Raw genomic sequence first — 9,097 nt, forward strand, 5'->3', positions numbered from 1 at the left:
ACAATACACCATAGGCTACACATGTACTTTCAGCAGTATTTCGCTTACCCCATGCTCCTGGACTAGTTTAGTAACCAGGGCCCAATTACCTCACCTCAGTCGTCATCTCACACGAGAAAACACAAAGTACTTCACAATATCTCCTAAACTAGAACATTTTTTTCTCTAATTTTCACAACACACCCTAGGCTATACATGTACTTTCAGCAGTCTTTCGCTTACCCCATGCTCCTGGCCTAGTTTAGTAGCCAGGGCCGATTAAAAGTGACTACGACACGACACTGAACTTGGCCCACGGCAAATGGTTATCTCAGCTGATTTTCTAAGAATTTCAAAATATCTCCTAAACTAGAACATTTTTTTCTCTAATTTTCACAATACACCATACGCTACACATGTACTTTCAGCAGTATTTCGCTTACCCCATGCTCCTGGCCTAGTTTAGTAACCAGGGCCATATTACCTCACCTCAGTCGTCATCTCACACGAGAAAACACAAAGTACTTCACAATATCTCCTAAACTAGAACATATTTTTCTCTAATTTTCACCATACACATTAGGCTACAAATGTACTTTCAGCAGTCTTTCGCTTACCCCATGCTCCTGGCATAGTTTAGTAACCAGGGCCCAATTACCTCACCTCAGTCGTCATCTCACACGAAAAAACACAAAGTACTTCAGAATATCTCCTAAACTAGAACATTTTTTTCTCTAATTTTCACAATACACCCTAGGCTATACATGTACTTTCAGCAGTCTTTCGCTTACCCCATGCTCCTGGCCTAGTTTAGTAGCCAGGGCCGATTAAAAGTGACTACGACACGACACTGAACTTGGCCCACGGCAAAGGGTTATCTCAGCTGATTTTCTAAGAATTTCAAAATATCTCCTAAACTAGAACATTTTTTTCTCTAATTTTCACAATACACCATAGGCTACACATGTACTTTCAGCAGTATTTCGCTTACCCCATGCTCCTGGACTAGTTTAGTAACCAGGGCCCAATTACCTCACCTCAGTCGTCATCTCACACGAGAAAACACAAAGTACTTCACAATATCTCCTAAACTAGAACATTTTTTTCTCTAATTTTCACCATACACATTAGGCTACACATGTACTTTCAGCATTCTTTCGCTTACCCCATGCTCCTGGCCTAGTTTAGTAACCAGGGCCCAATTACCTCACCTCAGTCGTCATCTCACACGAAAAAACACAAAGTACTTCACAATATCTCCTAAACTAGAACATTTTTTTCTCTAATTTTCACCATACACCCTGAGCTACACATGTACTTTAAGCAGTCTTTCGCTTACCCCATGCTCCTGGCCTAGTTTAGTAACCAGGGCCCAATTATCTCACCTCGATCGTCATCTCACACGAGAAAACACAAAGTACTTCACAATATCTCCTAAACTAGAACATTTTTTTCTCTAATTTTCACAATACACCATACGCTACACATGTACTTTCAGCAGTATTTCGCTTACCCCATGCTCCTGGACTAGTTTAGTAACCAGGGCCCAATTACCTCACCTCAGTCGTCATCTCACACGAGAAAACACAAAGTACTTCACAATATCTCCTAAACTAGAACATTTTTTTCTCTAATTTTCACCATACACATTAGGCTACACATGTACTTTCAGCATTCTTTCGCTTACCCCATGCTCCTGGCCTAGTTTAGTAACCAGGGCCCAATTACCTCACCTCAGTCGTCATCTCACACGAAAAAACACAAAGTACTTCACAATATCTCCTAAACTAGAACATTTTTTTCTCTAATTTTCACAACACACCCTAGGCTATACATGTACTTTCAGCAGTCTTTCGCTTACCCCATGCTCCTGGCCTAGTTTAGTAGCCAGGGCCGATTAAAAGTGACTACGACACGACACTGAACTTGGCCCACGGCAAATGGTTATCTCAGCTGATTTTCTAAGAATTTCAAAATATCTCCTAAACTAGAACATTTTTTTCTCTAATTTTCACAATACACCATACGCTACACATGTACTTTCAGCAGTATTTCGCTTACCCCATGCTCCTGGCCTAGTTTAGTAACCAGGGCCATATTACCTCACCTCAGTCGTCATCTCACACGAGAAAACACAAAGTACTTCACAATATCTCCTAAACTAGAACATATTTTTCTCTAATTTTCACCATACACATTAGGCTACAAATGTACTTTCAGCAGTCTTTCGCTTACCCCATGCTCCTGGCATAGTTTAGTAACCAGGGCCCAATTACCTCACCTCAGTCGTCATCTCACACGAAAAAACACAAAGTACTTCACAATATCTCCTAAACTAGAACATTTTTTTCTCTAATTTTCACAATACACCATAGGCTACACATGTACTTTCAGCAGTCTTTCGCTTACCCCATGCTCCTGGCCTAGTTTAGTAACCAGGGCCCAATTACCTCACCTCAGTCGTCATCTCACACGAGAAAACACAAAGTACTTCACAATATCTCTTAAACAAGAACATTTTTTTCTCTAATATTCACAATACCCCCTAGGCTACACATGTACTTTCGGTAGTCTTTCATTTACCCCATGCTCCTGGCTTCGTATAATAACCAGGGCCCAACATAAGTGACAACGACACGACACTGAACTTGGCCCATGGAGATAGGTTTTTTTATAGTTTGTTCTTTTATGCACTCAATATTATCTGAAATACGACCGTTTTTTTCTTCTTTTCAGTGTCACATAGTAGACCAATGTTGTAATGGAAACACACCAAGTCAGCAATCTGTTTTCTAATTCATTACTTACAGGTTCTTTTTCAATTTAGCACCATATTCCGGTCACAGATTCCTCACTTTCACACTTCCTCCTGATTCTTCACTCCTCTCCATTTTCTTTCTCTGATGTCTTGAGCTGCGAAGATGGGATTGAATGAAAAGGTCTTAGAAGGTATGTATGGATAACCTTTTTTTTATATTATTGGTAGTGTTCATTTATACATCACGGTTTTAGTTTATCTGCAAGTTATTCCACATCACCCGAAGAGGTTACTCGCTAGATGCGTTTCTCTTTGTGCTTGGAGAAGAAACGAGCGAAAAAGAGATCCCCGGGAGGCATATGAGAAACCGCTCGCTCTTTCCCTTAATTAAAAAGGGAGCATCTCCCGAAACCTACGGTAAAACAGAGGAATTTTATCAGCATTTGTTTTGAGTTTTTTATCGTTACGAATTTCTTTAACATTTCAGTAGCATGAAATTGCCGTTTTTTAAATACGCATATTTAATTTTCCCAAGTCATTCCGTCCCCCGCTTCTTCAGATAGACGGAATTGACCGCAGATCCTATATCATCATTGCCGCCTCACTTTTCCTATTTTTTAATTGTTCCTACGCTATCTCTTGAGATGCTTTCCGTCCCCCGCTTCTTCAGATAGACGGAATTGACCGCAGATCCTATATCATCATTGCCGCCTCACTTTTCCTATTTTTTAATTGTTCCTACGCTATCTCTTGAGATGCTTTCCGTCCCCCGCTTCTTCAGATAGACGGAATGCACTTCAGTTACTATAAAATCATTGTCATTTCTCTTTTCCTATTTTTATTGGTTCCTACGCTATCTTTTCTGAGGCTTTCCGTCCCCCGCTTCTTCAGATAGACGGAAAGCACCTCAGTGCTTGTGATAGTAGTTTAACGTATAAACTATTGGTTAACCTTTGTATTGGAGGAAATTCAACAAAATATAATCGCCGGTCAACGATGTACAACCAAGGGATAGCCACAAGGCCAATTAATCAGCTGTGATCCACATCTGGTAATTGAATATCTAATGTTATCCATTTAGTGCACAGTATACACGACCAAGCCATATTTTCGTAATCGGAAGCGGTGGCAGTTTTATCTACGCAATAAAGGTGATACCATCGGGAACACACATCGCACGCGACCCACGATGTACTTCCACGGATTTTACCCCGATCGCACAAAGGGCATATTTCGTTAACTTTACGGAGGGATTGTAATATATTTGTTTTAATTTCGTTCCGGTACTCGTCGGCATCAAACGTTTGTTCTGTTCCCATATTTTTCGCTATCTGATTTATGAAAAAACACGTATGAACCCCACAGTTATAGCCATCTCTCTGTTTGCCGAATGGCACTCTTATTGCTCTCAGTTTACTTGGACATATTTTTTCCTTACTTAACGTATTCCGCTTCTTTAAGAAAGTCGTGAATAAATTGTAATGCCTGGCATAATCCATATCCGTGCTGCCCAATGGATCGAAATAACTGAATAAAAACTGCCGGAAGTTTACCACGAATAGGCACCAGTGATTTTGATCTTTATTGAACGGCATTAATATAATTTTCCCTTTGAATTTAAGCTTGGCGACCAAACCCTCGGACGTGAAGATCCCTCGTAGGGCATAACTAGAATTTTCGCAAGGGATATAAATAATGTCCCTTTCGTTTTTTTCAAGAACTACGGTGGCGAAGATATCTATAATGAAATTACAAAGCCATTGTTTTGGGGACAGCGAAAGGAAGTCTTCCAAGTACACGCGGGTATCTTTGCCTACGTATCCTAAAACGTATGACTTTCCTAATTCCGAACAGTTATCGAAGTAACTATTGTCAGAAACTATGCCATTTTCATGGAAAGTAAGAGGCCGATGATTTATGGCTACCCTGTCACCCTTCTTAACCCAATAACTGGAATCACTTGCCTCCTCCATTGGTCCCCCTTTATCTACAAAGATTTCGGGCTGCTTCACGGTCTCCACTTTGAAATCAGTAATCCCTTCTCCAGTAAAAGAAGTTACCCTTAATTTTCCTGTTCTTCGTTTCCGTTTTCCCCAAGGCTCCTCCGCCATAAAATTATCGATACTTTCAAATTTACTGGCCTTGCGGCGTTTACTTTGTGTGGGGGGGATTTGTAAAATAATTTCCTTTGTTCGAGAGAAGACATGGGGTTGGATTGCCCTCAAAAATCTACCGCACGGCAAATGTAAATTATAATCTAGAATCGTGTTTTTCACGATTCCGAACCACCTTTCCACGCTTGCGTTACTATATCGTGGTCCAAATGAAGATAATTCATCTATGCCCTTCATAATATTCGACCAAAGAGGTACAAACGGTAGGAAATGCTTCAAGAAAGTAGATAAAAATTTAGGACTGAAAAAGGGATTTGGATCCCCACAGCACTCAACGCTTGCATTTTCCGCAATGGCAGTGAAAAGGAGATAAAAAGGACTACTCTTATAAAGGCGGCTATTACGGACCCGAGGAATGGAAAAATCTTTCCTGAAAACAGTTGAAGGAGTCACTGAGCTCTGCGTAACCATCCCTTGGATTTCACACACAGCTGCATCCACCGCCTCGCCACGCCTCTCGCATTTCAATATAATGGAGAAATTTTTAAAAATATTTTCCAAGACGCTCATGGAATTTGACGTAACCATGAAGCCAATTACAGCTGCCAAGAATTTCCTGATTTTTTTTTTGGAATAAGCCTTCGCAAGATGTCGCGCCACTAAATGCATGAAATGAGCGCAACAGATGAACACGGGAACTTCAATTTTGGCATCCGTCTTACCAATCAACATAGCATAACAATCATACAAATACTGAGAGAGGGTGCAACGTGACCAAACCAAAATTACAGCATTAATAATGGCAAAACTGAAATCACACACGATGCCATTAAATAAAGGTGAATTTACTTTTGTGACGGAGCTAGCGAAATGACGGAACTGAAAAAGAAAGTTGGCTATCGCATTGACATTGTGCCTATCGCTAATTAGCTCCAAAATGGGAACAATTACATTTCCTATATTAACAACTCCTGCGTAGTAAAGAACGCGTTTTTGAAAACCGGGAAGGCGTTTCACGACAGACCCCGTTGCATCTAGGTGGAGATATGGTCGGCTTCCTTTCGACAAGGAAGCCACAAGGCGAACTTGCTTCGTTGAAAAACAGTATACTGTTAAAGGGAGTCCTATGAATTGAATGTATCTCTCCTCATCATTTTTCTGTGCCATAAACATTTGAATTAAATCATGTACGGGATTATTGCTGAAATCCTTTTCGGCTTTGCTCTCCATCCGCGCGCGTTGTAGAACATTTAGAGAATACAAGCCTTGCAAATTCCCACTTTCCAAAGAACCCTCTTCTGAAGATAAAACCGCTCTACTTCGGAAAACAGATGGCTTCTCTTTCTTTAGAATTACTTTTGCAGCATCTCTATCTGATCCACGAAGAGGACGACAAAATTTTTCGGTGCCATGTTTCTCTTGGCCCTTGCTGAAAACTCTTAAGAATACCTCACCACTATCATTTATACTTGGATCGTCTACCATTATATTAAAGACCTTGCACTCATTATGCTTACAATACGCCCGAATCACAATACTACCGTTGCCTCCTCGGACGCGATAGTCTCGGACAAGAAGAACACAGCGCGAATTAATCGTAAAGAACTTTCTACTTAGCACATTAGTCCATTTCCCTTTAACAAATTTTCCTTGCACAAATATTTCCTCCCACTCCTGACGGGAAAAATGAAACTGCCCTTCAAATACCCCTCCCGGTATCCAATTTCTCCCTATTCTCATGCTTTTCTGGGCTGTAACTGAACTTTCGTCTTCCATTTGCATGCGTGAATCTTGGGGAATCGCAAGCACTTCCTTATTATTATCCATAGTGGAACCTCGTTTGATAAACTTTTCCATATCCCACCCACTTCTTATGGCAAGCCCTTTCAATCTTTTATATCGCTTGATTTTCTGTCTACGGCAAACTAATTCAGAGGATGGACGTCTTACTACCTGGCTACTGCGCAATGGACACCCTTGTTTGAATAAAGTCCTCACTTGTTTATTCCTTCGCCAAAAGTAGTACACCGTACGCCTTCTCGTCTTGTCGTTACCCCCAAGGAATTCGGAGGCGGCATCCCCAAAAATTGTACTTTCCATGTAACCAGCAGTCTCCAAAGTAATGAAATCCAACCCCCGCGAAATAAAAAAATCACTCACAGCACTTGGACTAAGGGCACACTTGTTCGGAGACGTCATTTCCACCATTAAAAGTGAACTAATTAGGAGAAAGTGACAAGATTAATACGAAAAAACATGCACAGGAAAGGGAAAAGAAAAAATTGACAAGAAAAAGTGATTATGAGGATAAAAATCGGTGACTGCTGATGCATATAAGCAGAACTATTCGATTTCACAAATAATCAATTTCTCTAAGGAACACAAATGAAGGGATATAATCAACTTATCAACGAGATATACAGCAGATGATGGCGCACTCTCTCTGTTAGACGAAGCAGCAGTTGGTAGAAACAGCTATGTTCCTCGTCCGTATGCGAAAGAGCAATGAAGCATGTCCGCACAGGGCCATGTGATTCGAGTCACCCTGAAAAATCTGTGAATCCCGTTTTCCAGGAATACCCAAACCACCTACTGCCAGAAGCAATTTGTTTTACTCCTCTAAGGCCCGTTATTCTGCGGCTAACCCTTCCCTCCTCCCTCGACCCTTTTCTCTCCTGCAAGGGTGAAAGCGATGCATTTTCTCAAGCATAGTTAACGCTCAGCGAAAGCTTTTGCGGTATATTCGAATCGATTTCTCAAGACGTTAGCAAGGGTGCCAGAATTCCAAAAGGAACGCATAATATTAAGTTAAGTTCCGTTCATAACATATGTTCATTTTTAGTTTTCTGTACCAATGTATTTCCACGTAATGGGGATAATATGCTTTTCCAATGTCACCGTTAGTGAAGATAAATAAAAATAAGTAACCTGAGGATAGCCATTTTCCATTGCAAGTTACTACGAATTTCATGTTAACGCGCAAACAGGTTATTGACATGATATTCAGTAGCTCTATTTCCCAATATTGATGACAGAGTTTTCGTTATGGTTATCACATTTTGCAGGCTCCTCTCTCAAGTATTTCCTCATAACCCTTTCTTGGTTAAGTTAGATATGTCTTCGTCATTTGCCAGGGTTTTTGTGCTAGCGCATAGTTGTTTACCTTTTGAGGATAAAGCCACCCATTAATAGGGTAACAATTCCTTTCGGAAACTAGTGGCAAAGTGAGATATATTGTCATTTTAGAAAGAAGAGCAGACGTTGGCAAACCTAATTGGGTCTTTAGATTGACAATGCTTTTACTCATTTATAATAATGATAGGTTACATTATACCCTGCAAGGCACCGCTAGGGTGTGGGACAGGGGGTGACTACTCACGTTATTCTGATCGTTTATCGTCCGTGAGAAAAATGACATTGAAAAATACGATAAGCATTATAACCATGTAATGGTTATTTTTGTTAGATGTTTGTAAGCTGCTAGCTTACTATAAATGGATTTTATACGAATGCAAACGCTTCCCTAGGCGTTAAGCTGCTATATCCTCAGGGTTACGGATATCTCTGTGAACCAAAACATCATCGGCCGATTAACTACGGAATTAATGTCCTTCGTTTCCTCGGTGAAACATGAACGAGGGATATGTGGGAAGCTAACAAAAAAATTGGAATTTAATAGGAGAGTCCTCGGTTAATGCGATGAAAAGGTGAAAGAGAAATGTGATCTTTCGCTGGTTAGGTCTCATTCAAAAAATGCTGCAAGAGTATGGAATCCTCACGAGGTTGGATTTATTGTCGACTTGGATCGCGTGCAGCGTGGGTAGGGATTAGATTTGTAAGACATTGTAATGACAAACCGAGTAGAGCATGAAAATTATTACAGCTGCTAAGCTCGGAATCACTCACGGAATGGAGTTAAATTACAGATTAAATCGCTCGCAGGAATTGAAATGACGTCTCTTCAAGGAATATGTTGAAAATGTTTTATTACTGTCATCGTACTACGGCAGAAAAGATCAAGTGAATTGCATCAGAGAGGTTAAACGTAGAACAGATAGAACTAAGGTGCAAATTTCCCACGAAGAAAAGGGATCCCAATGATGTTGTCCGGCGGCGGTAGGGGTAAAAATATTCGGGTCAAAAATAAATATACTAAATATTGCCAAGAAAAACCGAGGTCATCAGTCAAACATGCACAATCCCAATACACAGCTCGACACAAATGTCAGTTTGATTGTGCAGATTA

The sequence above is a fragment of the Hetaerina americana genome, unplaced genomic scaffold (assembly GCF_022747635.1).
Source record: "Hetaerina americana unplaced genomic scaffold, ioHetAmer1.1.p SCAF_2, whole genome shotgun sequence".
Classification (NCBI taxonomy): Eukaryota; Metazoa; Arthropoda; class Insecta; order Odonata; family Calopterygidae; genus Hetaerina; species Hetaerina americana.